We start from the raw sequence: 13355 nt of genomic DNA, 5'->3' as shown, positions 1-13355 counted from the left end.
AGTTTCTGGTTTTCAAAAGGAAAGCAAGATGTATTTTTGAAGGGTGTCAAGTACCTTTGCTGTTTGTTTGTTTGTTTTTTAATGAAGTGATATACTGAATAGGGTGCAGCAGTCAGTGCTGATTTTACTCTCTGAGAGTTTGAGTTTATTGTCTTAGAGAAAAAAAAAAAAAAAGAAGAAAAGCTCAAAGATACTTTCCTTCACCTGTACTCCCTGACCCCAAACATGATGGGCTTGACAATTCTTCTACTGGTCTCTTAAGGAAGGTATTGGCTTCACCTGATAATCACTCTGCTCTCTGATAAACTCTCACCAATCTCTGATAAATCAGGACCTTCACAGAGTTCAGTACTACTTGCAGAACAGTGGGCAAGTAGGCACATAACATAAAAAAAGAGGAATTCTCAAAGTACATTTTATTTAGGATTCAACTGAAGTGCTCTTCTAGTCGAACAAATATTTGCGTTTAACTTCAAGCCATCTGAGGTTGATTGCTGCTAATTTATTACCTGCACATACAGCGTAAAGAAAGCATGGGCTACCTTCCATAAAATGTATTTATATGGAATTTCATTAAAAGCTGTATTAGCTTTCTATTTTCTTAACTTAGGATGAGATCTTAAGATTCAAACCTACTTCCTACATCAATAACGTGAATTTCAAAAATATTTTGTTTCCCCTCTCTGAAATTGAGTATTTATCAACATTATTCTAAACAAAGTTACTTTTCAACCTCTCAGAGCTAGACAAGAACACATTCCCAGTCTCTTACATCTTGCATTGGAATTATCTCAACTTTTTCACTGCAAAAACGACTAGCTCATTAAGAAAGCACCACATACATATGAACATACACAAAGAAGAATTCTCTACTCCCCCAATAATAAACCCACAGAACACTTCATAAACTTATTTGAAGAACTGCCCCATTAGCAGGATCTTGGGCCAGCTCTCACACCTGGGAGCAGAAGCTCAGTTTAACCAGATCCTAGGAGATCCTTCAGAGCACTGACAGTGTAACAGGGGCACAGGAGCAGGTGCTGCACCTTAAGCGGTGACCATGGCAAGGGTTTATCTTTGTATTTCAATGAGGATTACAGTCAGCAAATTACTGGCAAGAATGGCAAAACAAACTGCCTTCTGCAGGGTATCCAACATACCCTGAAAGTCAAATCCAGCCTGGCAGAACCCAAACCACAGATCAGTTCACCAAGCAAATCAGTGACCCTGTCCTGTTCCCACAGGAACGAGAGGAAAAGCACATTGTGAACTGGCTGATCAGTCCCTGCTGAGGCTCTTCTCTCCAATTTCCATTCCTTCCAGGGCTTGAGCCTCCAAGATCAAAGTGTTTCCCTCCTGGGCCATACCAGCAAATCCCACTTGAGTGTACTGCATATTCCCTTTGAATGATGATGGTCTTCTCCCGAGCAGGGCTGAACATTTCAAGAAATGCAATGCTGTTGTGAATTAACTTCTTTCCCCTTGTCGTGGTTTAACCCCAGCCAGCAACCAAATTAACTCTACCCCAGCCAAAACCAGCACACACCCCTCCCTTTGGAAATATTGATATTTCATCACTGGTTGAAATAAAAGATCACTCTCTGAGGGTTAACTGGCAAATAACACCCCGCTCCTCCAACTTTTTATTCCTAGTAAATACACGATTCAGAACCCAAACACAGTTTGTCTAACTGTACAGACAAAAGTTTTAATTTTGTTTTCTTTTTTTAAATCTGAACTGAATAACCCTTTCATTCAATAAAATCAGCTTGCAATAACCCATTCAAAATAAACACACTCTACTTACAGAGATATTGATTTTATTTCCTCTCATTGAATGACCACCAGTGAATAAAGTGTTATCAGTATTTGTTATTCAAGGAATTAGTTTTGGTTTTCAAATGACTGAGGAGGAAAATTCTTGGGAAAAACATTTAAGTGCTTTAAGGTTCACCATCTTATCACTTCTTGGGTGAGCAAGAACACATTTCTGAAGTTAAAGATGGGAGAAACAAACAAACCAGACCAAACAGTTTCCCCTCAGGTGAAAGGCACTCTAAGGCCCAAGAAAAAGTCACTTATCACTCCCCTATCTGAAGCAATGTTCCACTGTGCTCACCAGTTCCAAGTAGCATCAACTTATGGAGGGCAAACTATCTAAAAGTGAGGAAAGCCATGTCCCTTTCTCCTTGGTCACAGAAGGATATGTGTAACAGCCACTCTCACCTGGGTCATGCTTATCCAGTGGCACGAAACTCCTCTGGCTGGAATGCTGCTCAAATCCACAGAGGAGACATTATCTTTCTCATTGAATCTCAGAGACTAAAAAAATATCCAGTTGAAGAAACTGGGATGTTTTTCCTCTTTAAGGATTTCTCTTATAAGCTAGTTATGCTTACAAAAATTCATAAGATTTCTACTCTTAAGTAGAAAAAACCCCAAGTTTGTGAAAGATAAGGTTGTTTATTAATTAGCAGGATTTGCATCTCTTCACAATTGATCTTTCTGAAAGAATCACTAAAAACTAAGTTTCCTGATGGATGATCCACAACACAACAACAGACATTTGAAAGGTCTATTAAGCTCAGGCAGTTATCCAATTTGTTCAGTATCATCACTGGCTTCTCTGAAAACAGACTCAGGATACACTTAAGAAAATTTAAATACAGTGTTTAGTATTTATTGAATTAAAAACCTATCTATCATTGCATCGTTTTAGTGAACAGAATTACTGATACTTAGACAATTGCAATCACACATATCCACCCCCTAAGTTAGAAAACCTACAGGTGAAGGACAAACTACACTTTACATTACCTATAGTACTTCTAACATACAAAATGTTTCTTTTTCAGGGCTAGAGAAGGGAAGTTGGCCTGTGCACAGGAAAATCCTGTGACACTTACTGAAGAAGAAGCCTATTATAGTTAAAAGAGTTTGAGGCTTTTTTAGAACATAATATTAAAAAATGCTTATTTAAGTATATGTTTTCCCTGGAACTGCACAACAGCAACCAAGTTTGCACAAACCCAAACCAGCTGTGGGGCTTAAATCATAAGCTCTGGCTACTCCCACACACACACACACACACACCCCCACCCACCCACCCACACACACCCCCACACCCCACACACACACACCCCCACACCCCCACACCCCCACCCCCACACCACAGGCCAATTCCTGACCCTCTCCACACTTCTCCAGTGAGAAAAAATACTACCTTGGACTGGACTGTGACAGCTGAGAAACTACATATACACTCCGTCACCCCTGCCCAGGGGACAGCAAACTCCAGCAGGGAGGGCAGGCAGCTGGGGTCAGAGACAACCTAAAATAGCTGCAACTAAGACTACAGAATTCAAAAGCAAATCCTCATGGTAGCTCCAGCAGAAGAGCCCCAGCAAAGCAAAACCCAGCACATGTGAAACGCCCAAGTTTTCAGGAGGATGGGGCTCTACCTGTAACTGATAACACTGAAGTCAGCAGCTCAAAATTAGCAAGGTGATGATGATATTAGCTGTAAAAACTGTGAAGCTGAGTACATGTAACTTTCAGGCTTTTCTCTGAATTTTCTTTCCTATCCTAAGCCTTTGAAAAATAAAGTTGAATTTTACCTCAGCTGAGAGAAAACCCTAGTGGCTCAGCAGAGCTTCAGCTGTAACCATCTAGTTTACATCAGCCAAGCTTATTGACAAAAATCCCTCAGCATTAGCCTTGCATTATTGTTCTGTAGTATAGGAAACCCATTGTGCTCTGTATCAGACATCCCAGACCATTCCCTACAGCAGTCATCTATGCATTTCCCTAGAGAAGAAATGCAAGATTATTTCTTACAGCATTTTTCATTTTCATTGCCCAGTCTAGTTTTATGGCACCCAAAAGATGGGTATTTCCACCACAGCTTCTCTTGGGAAACTATTCTATTTAAATAAACTATTGCTGTTGGGTTTTTGTTCCTGGTATACAGCCAAAGTGATCTTTTCCCCTTCTTAGTTTCACTCCATTACTCTTACTCCAACAAACCAGTGACATGTGAAAGTATATTAAATAAAGACATTTTTTCCCTAAATACTCCAGTTACACACAATCAAGAGTTCACCAAGTCAAAAATGCTAATCTTGACTTTATTCTTTGCACTTGAAACAGAAGCTTGAATTAGCCAGCAGAAAGTTGACTTCAAATGTAACAAAAAAAACATCTTTCTCTAGTAGATTCACAGCTAGTTTGGGGTGTTTTGCTTTGTTTTGTTTCTCTTTTCGTTTAAAATTCATAAGAGTTGTGAAAAGCACTGGACTACACTCTCCAGAGACTGGTGCTTTCATTTGCTGCAGAGAAGCTGTTCAGAGCAGCAGAATGCTCTGCCCATTAACCTCTGCAGACTGGTATCACCTGCAAAGCTCACACTGAAGTGGTACAACTGCTTTCAGCAGCCAAAAGCTCGTACTCACAGATGTTATCAAGAGGGGGGTTGATCATTCATTTATTGCCCTGTTACCTCTCATGGCAAACAGTGGACACGTTTGTTCACACAGCTGCATCCTGGAAATGTTGAGAGCTACAGCCTGAGGATCAAACTTTGTGCAAAAAACAACTCATACTTACAAGCTAGGAAATTGAGGAAAAAAAAACCCCAAACTCATTTCTGTCAGAGGACCAAAGTGCATTTTGTGCTAGTTCACCCAAATACTCTTGTAACTGAACTAATTTCAATGGACTGGGTATTAAATTTCATTCACAACAGTTGATTAGACACATCCTAGGAAAGACAGGTAGGTCAAGAGGTAAAGCTGCACACTCACTTGCTTTGGTGAAAATGAAGCTGGAATCTCTGAAAGCCATCAAGGCAAGCAAAACTTGACATCTCAGTATTGGACTGCAGCTAGATAGGTTTACACCCACAGAGGTAAAGAAGAAAATCCTAAAAGTTCATAGAATCATAGAATATCTTGAGTTGGAAGTGACTCATAAGAATGATTGAGTCCAGCTGCCAAATTCAGTCCAAGAGAAACTAGTTTCTGAAGTTCAAAGACAAATACACAATTTCTATCATTCTACTGTTTAAAAAACATCCAGATACCGTTTGGCTTATACTTTTGGATTTAAGAACAACTCAACTGTAATCTGTTTAAGATCCCTTTTTCCACAACTAAAGCAATTTCAAACCTTTGCAGTTCCCTGTAAGTTTTCCCACTTACAGCACAGTCTTAGTTGCTCAACAGAGAAGAAAATTCCCCAAGCTTGGAAAGTACAGTAAGGCAAAGAGGCTGGTGCAAGGCTGTCAGGGTGGCCTGGTTATTGGGCACAGTTAAGCAGATTTCAGTCTGACAGAAGCAACGGGGTTGATAAAGAGCAGCAAAGTTCTATCACACCAAACTCTTTTGATGAGCTGCCTCAGCTGCTTTCAAGAGGCTCTTTCTGGCAACACACTCCACAAGCCACCACGTGGGTGTCTGTCACCAGAAGCTGTGCCTGCACAGGCTGCATCACCCCGGCAATCGCCCACTGACAGCTACACTTCAACAAGCCAAATATCCCTCCCAGCTTTGCTGAAGCACAGTCGGGCTTGCAAAGTCCTCCACTGGCTGTGGCAAGTAAACAGATTTGGTTTCATCTTCGGTGCTGTCAAACAAGGCAGACCAGAAGCAGATGCTCTTTGCCTCCATCCACAGACGACACAGCCCCGGTGTGAATCATCCCGACGAGGCCACCTCGTCAAATGCAGTGCAGCGCCTGCAGTGCCGCCACAGAAAAGTGCTCTCCCAAAGCAGGAAAACAAACAGAAGGAAAAAATGCAATTTAATACCAGGAAATCAAGAAGTCAGCCAACATCAAGAGATGAGCCTGTCTTTACAAGTGCCTCTGAAAACCTCTGTAAAGGCCCAGACACCCTAATTTATTACTTACCCAGACTAACACTTGATGATGGTACTGCCATATATCTTTCCTCTCACCGCTCAGTGAGTGGAGTCTCACAGTTGTTGGAAGGGATGGCACATTTCCAAACACAACTGCTATTTAAATCATTAAAAATGATGCCTGGCCTGTAAAACAATATTCAAAACCACTGACTACAGAAAAAAGGTTGATTTTGTTTGATAATCTTATTAATATAAGTAATCATAGCAACTAACTCCGGATATAAAGTTTACCACACATGAATTTTGAGTGGCCTACTGCCTATAGAAGCTTTTCTTCTGCTTCTGCTTGTATCATGCTTTACTTCCCTCCCCCCAGCCTTTTTTTTTTCTTAAAGATTACAACCCACTTTAGGAGAACATTACTGATAGAGCATCTTCTGCTATAAGCAAGATAGGAACTTCCCTAATCAGAAGCCTCTCTTGGGATGTAACAGTATTCATTCAAGACTAACATATCTGTTTACTGTATTTTTTCCCCTAGATCAACCACCTGATCGGTGTATTTTGCAAAACTTGCAAAAAGTGTATTTACGCAAACTTCTTCAGTAAAAGGATTTTCAGTTTCTTATAAACTATATCACCCCATATTGCAACACAAATATCATTCTCCTGTCACGCACATAAGGAACCAAAAAAATCTACCTTGACATGTTCCGCAAAGATCAAAAAAACATTGAAAGTACATTTCATATATTCTATTCCTCCGAAACCACCATATGCCAAGCACAGTCCCAGACCCAAGAGTGAGATCACACCCACTTGGACAGTCAGCACAGCAATGGATTGCATTAACCTACAATTACCCAAATCAGCTAAAGATTTTGGACAACTTGGTTTCCAGTATAACGTTTCCAGAACTGAAGTAGTATGACTTAAGTCTTTAAATGAGTTCATACAGGCTCTAAGAACTTTCCAAATACATGAAAAAAACCACCCAAAAATAGGTACAAATTCAGATGAACACAAATAATTGCTGCAGTTAACTTCGCACACAGCACAGACACATCAGTTAAAATGACTGTACTTTGTCCTGTTACAAGAACAGTTATTCCACTTGATACATAAATATCAGTGTGCCCATACATCTGATGCTGACAAAAAGAAGCTAAAATTTACTATTTCCATTATATATTGCAGCATCCCCAAAGCTGAAACAAACTATATTAAGCACTTGTTATCTAAATCAATTACAAAACAGTTCTGGTTTCGTCTTCAAGAGTTTTGTTTATAAGCAAACAAGTAACTCTGAAATCAATCTCAGTTAACAAGGAATCCATCTGTTTTAAAATTTAAGAAAAGCTGCCACCAAAGAGTACTGGTTTTGTTGCTGAGGTAATGTCTACAGATTAATTCAGAGCCCTATTGTGTTCAATGCTGAAGGCAGTACACATGTGCCTCCTCTAAAGAATTTTAAAAAAATCATTAGCTAACTAATCTGAATCATTAGGTTAATACATTAAGCTCTCAAAACAACAAATTATTTAGATTTTATTTCAACTTAAACCAGTGATTTTTAACTTAAATTCTGCATATTGAAACTGTCTGTCCTTCACAGGCTACAGGCCGTGCTGATGGAAAAAACAGATTCATCAATTAGAAACTGAATATGAACAAAGAAAGCCAGGAAAATTAAAACTTTTGTGAAAAGAAGTTTTCCAAAGAAAAAGGCAACATGGAACAGAGAGCTAGAAAGTAGGACACCACAGGAGAAAGTTATACCAGCTCTTCCTCGGGCCAGAGTTCTGCACCTACACATCACTTCAGTTGTTCAGGAAGCAACTGTTGAAGTAACTACCCCAAACCCTTTTAAAGTCACCCAAGTCTAATTAATTTGCTGAACATTTAATACGCAAGAAAACAAACAGTTTGAAGGAAATCAAGAACAAGTCATTGCTTCCCCCATGCCCTTCATCTGCACTCATAACTCTACCTCTGAATTGATTTTGCAAAAGACTTGACCAACTGGTAAGCGAGCTCTTGGGAGGGGACACACATTAAAGGAACAATCAGGAAGGAGGCCGAGAGAAAGCCTGGCTCCCAAGTTTCACCCAGTGATCCTTTCCACTGCACAACAATAAGAGGTTCCCACCCCATGAACTTTGGAAGTTTCCCAACTGCTGGAGACATTTACTCCACCAGCAGCAGCACTGCCTACGCCAAGAGCTACTCTGTTGCATTCTCCCTGGCACACAATTGCTTTTCCTTTCTATAAAGCAGCCAGGCAAATTACACATCAAATGATAATTCACCTTTGAACTACTTAAGCAGTCAAGTCACAATACAGTGCAAAGAGCAAATGTCACGCGAACGAAGGTGGATGAACTGGCACAGGCTGTTCCCTTCTCAACTGCTGAGGTACCACCAACTACAGGCTCAGCAGCTGCCTGTGCCAAAGCAATCCTACAGCGTGAGGACAATCAAACTGCAGCTTCCAATAATGCCTTGTCAGCTAGAAGAGCTGAGATCTGAAGTTTGTTCCATTAAAAACAATTGTCTCAAAAAAAAAGAAAAAACCAACGAAATCAAAACAAAACAAAACTTTCACAGGCACACAAGAAGTAAATTGCCATCTTTGAAGTGTTCACACAACCCACCAGCTTCATTCCTTTTATTTAGCAATGAAATCACAGGAAAGCACACAGGCATTTATAATGCTTAAAAAAGAGGTTACGAGTACATACAGCAGCCTCTTTTACAGAGGTGAGAACTCAATACCAATACTTCTCCCCATTCATCCAGCACCAAACTTTATGTGAAGTCTACTTTGAAATCACTTAGTCCATCTTTAACCTCTGAAGAAGCAGCCTGACAAGGAAATTAGCTTTTTTTCACTAAAGCAACATATTTCATTTGGTTTATATCACCTATTTTTGATGATTTCCACAGAGAGAAAGAGACAAGTAACCAATTAAAAGTGGCAACTGTAATATTTTTCACCAAAAAAAATTATAAATCAAGTGATAAATGGCTTCTGAGAGATACAAGGCAGTATCAAGGATAAGTAATCTAATTCAGGGAATTTGGACATGTGAGCTCTTTGGATTATTCCATGCCAATGAGTTTCTGAACCAGCTGAAAGAGTATCTCACTTTCCACTACATTTCCCAAATGCTATATGCAAACACTGATCACAACAACGCTGACAGACACATACATGCTTGCAAAGTGATTCCATAAAAAACCTTTATAGCTGACAAAGAATAATTTTAAACCAGGTTACAAAAAAACACATTGGAAAGCTATTAAACTTGGGTAAAATGGAACCAAGAGAGTTGAGGTTTTTCAGGTTAAGCTCTTTCCAATATTCAACATATACTCCTGCCAAAATTCCACCACACAAGTTGAATAACTAAAACATTACAGAAAGGAGAAAAAAAATTTATGCGAAATACACACTCTGTAACATACTTATACACACTACCTAAAAAAACCCACTGAACTAAGGCAAGTGTCCATTTTCTCTCAGTTAAAAACTACTACAACATCTAAATTACCACTATTAAAACACCTCCACTTCTCACACAGTTGCAACAATTCTCCTCTAAGTACTGAGCACAAACAGAAGGAGAGATTTCCTACTTCCAACAGGAAGACTTTTGGTATCAGTGGGACAAGAAGAAACAGAAACAAAGCTTGCTAAGGACATAAACTGGATAGTTTCTCAAGTATTCAAAGGAAGGAGGAAGTCTCTTGTGAATGTGCACATATTTTGCAGAGGGGAAAGGGAATTGTGGAATCATAGAATGGGTTGGGTTGGAAGGTACCTTAAAAACCATCTTGTTCCAACCCCCCTGCCATGGCAGGGACACCTTCCACTAAACCAGGTTGCTCCAAGCCCCATCCAACACGGCCTTGAAGAATTCCAGGGATGGGGCATCCACAGCTTCTCTGGGCAACCTGTGCCAGCGCCAAGAGCCAAAGGTACAAGAGCCTCTTGGAGAGCACAGTCTCTGATGTGATGGCTCAGGCATTAGACAAGCACTGAGGCAAGTGCCTCCTATTCTATCCTAAAAATGCAAGGCCCAGGATATACACAACAAAATGCACAGTCCATGCTTTGATCCAGGGCATAGTGTTTTGAAGACCTCAGGATTTTACTACAACTGTTTCTAGGGAGTGTAACAACCTCATTTACACTTCCTTAGTTTTAACCATGTTTTGCTACATACACAGGAAGCAGAAAGGGCAGCACGTTGTCAACTGCTTTTTACAACGAGACAGAAATGCCCATAAGGAGCATATGAACCTGTCACAAAAACTGTGAGAAAAAGAACACCAAAAATATCCACTTGTCATCAACAGGAAAACACAAGGAAAAAGAACAAAACAGGATGGGGTAGTTTTGCAGTGCAAGACACACAGAAGCCTATGCCTGAGCATGCACCAGAGCCTGGAAACGAATTCAATAAGACACTTTTCTAACTATGATTAGAATCACTTCTACAAGGGCATGAGATGTAAAGAGAAAAACGTGAACAGATAAGGTAGAGATGTGAAAGGATTGTATATGAAAGGCTGGAAAAACAACAATGCAGACTGAAAACCTGGGAAGAATGAACTAAGAGAGAAGTTAATGAGATCGATGTGCAAGTCGATCAATGCTACCTATTGGTGTCCTCGGCTATTTCTTCTCCACTCTAACTTGTGTTGATAACGGCAACTGGTTTCATTTTCTCTCCTGTATATTTACGTTCAGGTGCTTTCAAAGGCACAAAGAGAGAAACATAACACATAGAAAAAAGAGGAAAAAAATAGTTTTATAACGTGATTTCAACTGAAAACTGTAAAGAGCATGCACTGACAGTTGAAATCAGTGATTAGGGCCAGAAAAAAACCTGGTGGCTTTTCAAATTCATTTTATATTTGTCTATAGTATATACAAGTTTTTAATAGCAACGAGTAGCTCGCACTGCCTATGCAAGCACAGAATGTAATTCTTTATTTTCACTGACAGTTTAAAAGCAGACTGCAAAGTACCAAAGTTATAAGTTTGGCAGAAAGCTGTTTCAAGGCAATATAACACCAAGGATATTTCTGGATATATAAAATCTCAGGTTTCCAGAAGAGAGTTAAAAGCAGTTTCTGCTGAGGTACCAAAGCCTATATAAAGTTAGTAGCTTTATATACAAAAGATACATTGTTTAAAAATCATTTTGCCTTTCCTGAGTAAATATCCACTTACAGAGTGGGGGGAAAACACCATGCAGTAGACACACACTGGAAATCCTTCACAAACATTTACATTTGTCCTCACATCCCAGAAGGCCCAGAGAGAGAGAAGCCAGGTAAAACTTTCAGAAGTAACAGTGAGTACTACCTGTCCCTCTAAAGAGGGATATTTATTTCCAGAAATAAAGGTTTTAGTAAAAACAGAAAAAGGAACAAAGCCTTTTTTCAACAGTTAAAACAAAATGCCTTGGCAGTCATACAAATGGCTCAGCTCAGAACCACTGTGGAAAAAATTCCTGTAACCATATGGGATATCTATCAAAATAATGCGTTCTGCAGAACTGATAAGAATAAGGAATGACCCAGCTTGACTGTCACAGATTGTTCGTCTTGGCAGGAGGCTCGAAACAATCCTTTTTGTTTAAACACTATTTTTATAACTCTTAACACCATTTTAGAAAACAAGTTAAGAACACATCCACAAAGCAAAGCTACGTTTTAAAACAGACTGGGTTTATATCCTGCAGTTAAAAAAAAAAACCAACAAAAAACCCCCAAAAACAGGAACTCAGCGATATCGCTTGTGTTGCCTCCTTTGTTTTGCTGTTTTCCATTCTTTACGTTCCTTCTCACCTACTTGTCCTCTCAAAGAGGCTCAAAGTGATGCAAATTCCCCCGGACTCCCGGGAATTTCAGCAGGCGACATCATCAGGTGAAACCCAGCCTTAGTCAACTCCACTTCCTGACCACGTCTAAGATGGAGCGCGCAGCCCCGATGAATCAACCAGGAGCTGTTTTACACATTATTCACTCGCCCCTACAGCCTCCCTCAAAGTTCTCCGCAGCCCCGAAGGGAGAAAAACCCCCTCCACTTCCCTTCCTTCTTTTACTTCCTTACGAGACGCGAACTTCCCAAAACAAACTGCGCTTGGGGATAACGAGGGCACAGGCGGAACACAATGCGCTGTCTGGCTGGGCTCTCCGCGGCTGGAAGCGCTCATCCCAGGGCCTGCGGGAACCCAAGGCAGGGATCCTGGATCGCTGGACCAGTGGATCGCCGGACCAGTGGATCCCACCCCTGCGAGCACCGCCCGACCCAGCGCCGGGCAGGGCCGCTCCCGCCCTGCCCTCCCCGCAGCACCGCCAGGCCGCTGCCCGGGGCAGGGGCACCCGGGCGCACAACAAAAGCTTTTCCATCCCCGTTCCCAGCCCCGCACACACACAGACCCGCGCGGGTCCCCCGGCACGTACCGGATCGCGGCGCTGGCGGGGTCGCGGCGGGGCTCATTCCGCCGGGGCGCGCAGGCTGTGACGGTCACCGGCGCCCCGCGGGGGGCGAAGGCGGCGAGCCCGAGCGGCGGCGGAGCCGCATCGCTGCCCTGCCCGCTCCCCGCCGCTCCCGCTGGCCCCGTCCCGTCCCTGCCCCGCGCTCGGCACCTCCCGGCTCCCGCACGGCCCCGCTCCCGCTCCCGCCGCACTTCCGGGAGGGAGCGGTCACGCGGCGCCGCTTCCATCCGGGAACGCGCGCGGGGCGGGGCGGGATGAGTCGGGCGGGGCCGGGCGGGCGCTCCCGGGATGGGACCGCGGCGGGGCGTGGGGTGCGACTGACCCCCAACTCAAGAGCATGGCACAGGATTAAGTCCAGACGGTTCTGGAATATCTCCAGTGAGGGGGGCTCCACACCCTCCCTGGGCAGTCTGTTCCAGGGCGCGGTCACTCGCACGTTCACTCCACCCCATGTTCAGGTGGAATTCCCGTGCGTCAGTTTCCGCCTCTTGTCCATCCAGAGGGATGGAGCACCTCTCTGAGGTGCTGAGGGAAAGGGATTGTCCAGCCCAGAAAAGAGAAGGCTTTGGAGTAGGTGACCTAGCTGTGGCCTTCCAGTACCTGAAGGGAACTTCAGGAAAGGCTGAGAGAAAGGGATTTTTCAGCCCAGAAAAGAGAAGGTTTTGGGGGTGACCTAATTGTGGTGTTCCAGTACCTAAAGGGACCTTAGATGAAAGACTGAGAGAAAGGGATAGCCTGGAAAAGAGAAAGCTTTGGGGTGAACTTATTATAGCCTTCCAGTACCTGAAGGGAACCCTTCCAGTACCCCTTGAGGAAAGGCTGAGAGAAAAGGATTGTTCAGCCTGGAAAAGAGAAGACACTGGAGTGACCTAATTGTGGCCTTCCAGCACCTGAAGGGAACTTACAGGAAAGATGGGGCAAGGCTATTTATAAGAGCATGGTGTGAGAGGACAAGGGGGAATGGCTTAAACTGAAAGA

General features: G+C 42.4%; 1 protein-coding gene across 3 annotated transcripts in view; it reads right to left on the bottom strand.

Moving 5' to 3' along the window:
* The window catches only part of SPOPL (speckle type BTB/POZ protein like), a 63146-nt gene extending 50701 nt beyond the window's left edge, over positions 1 to 12445 (bottom strand). For all 3 annotated transcript variants that reach the window (XR_004357965.1, XM_032692934.1, XM_032692932.1), the window contains exon 1: positions 12342 to 12445. The gene's annotated coding sequence lies outside the window, so the exon portion shown is untranslated. The remainder of the gene's footprint in view (positions 1 to 12341) is intronic.
* Positions 12446 to 13355: the final 910 nt, after the last annotated feature.

Source organism: Chiroxiphia lanceolata, chromosome 7 (assembly GCF_009829145.1).
Source record: "Chiroxiphia lanceolata isolate bChiLan1 chromosome 7, bChiLan1.pri, whole genome shotgun sequence".
Lineage (NCBI taxonomy): Eukaryota > Metazoa > Chordata > Aves > Passeriformes > Pipridae > Chiroxiphia > Chiroxiphia lanceolata.
Note: the sequence above shows the minus strand (reverse complement) of the source record. Positions and strands in the feature narration are given on the sequence as shown.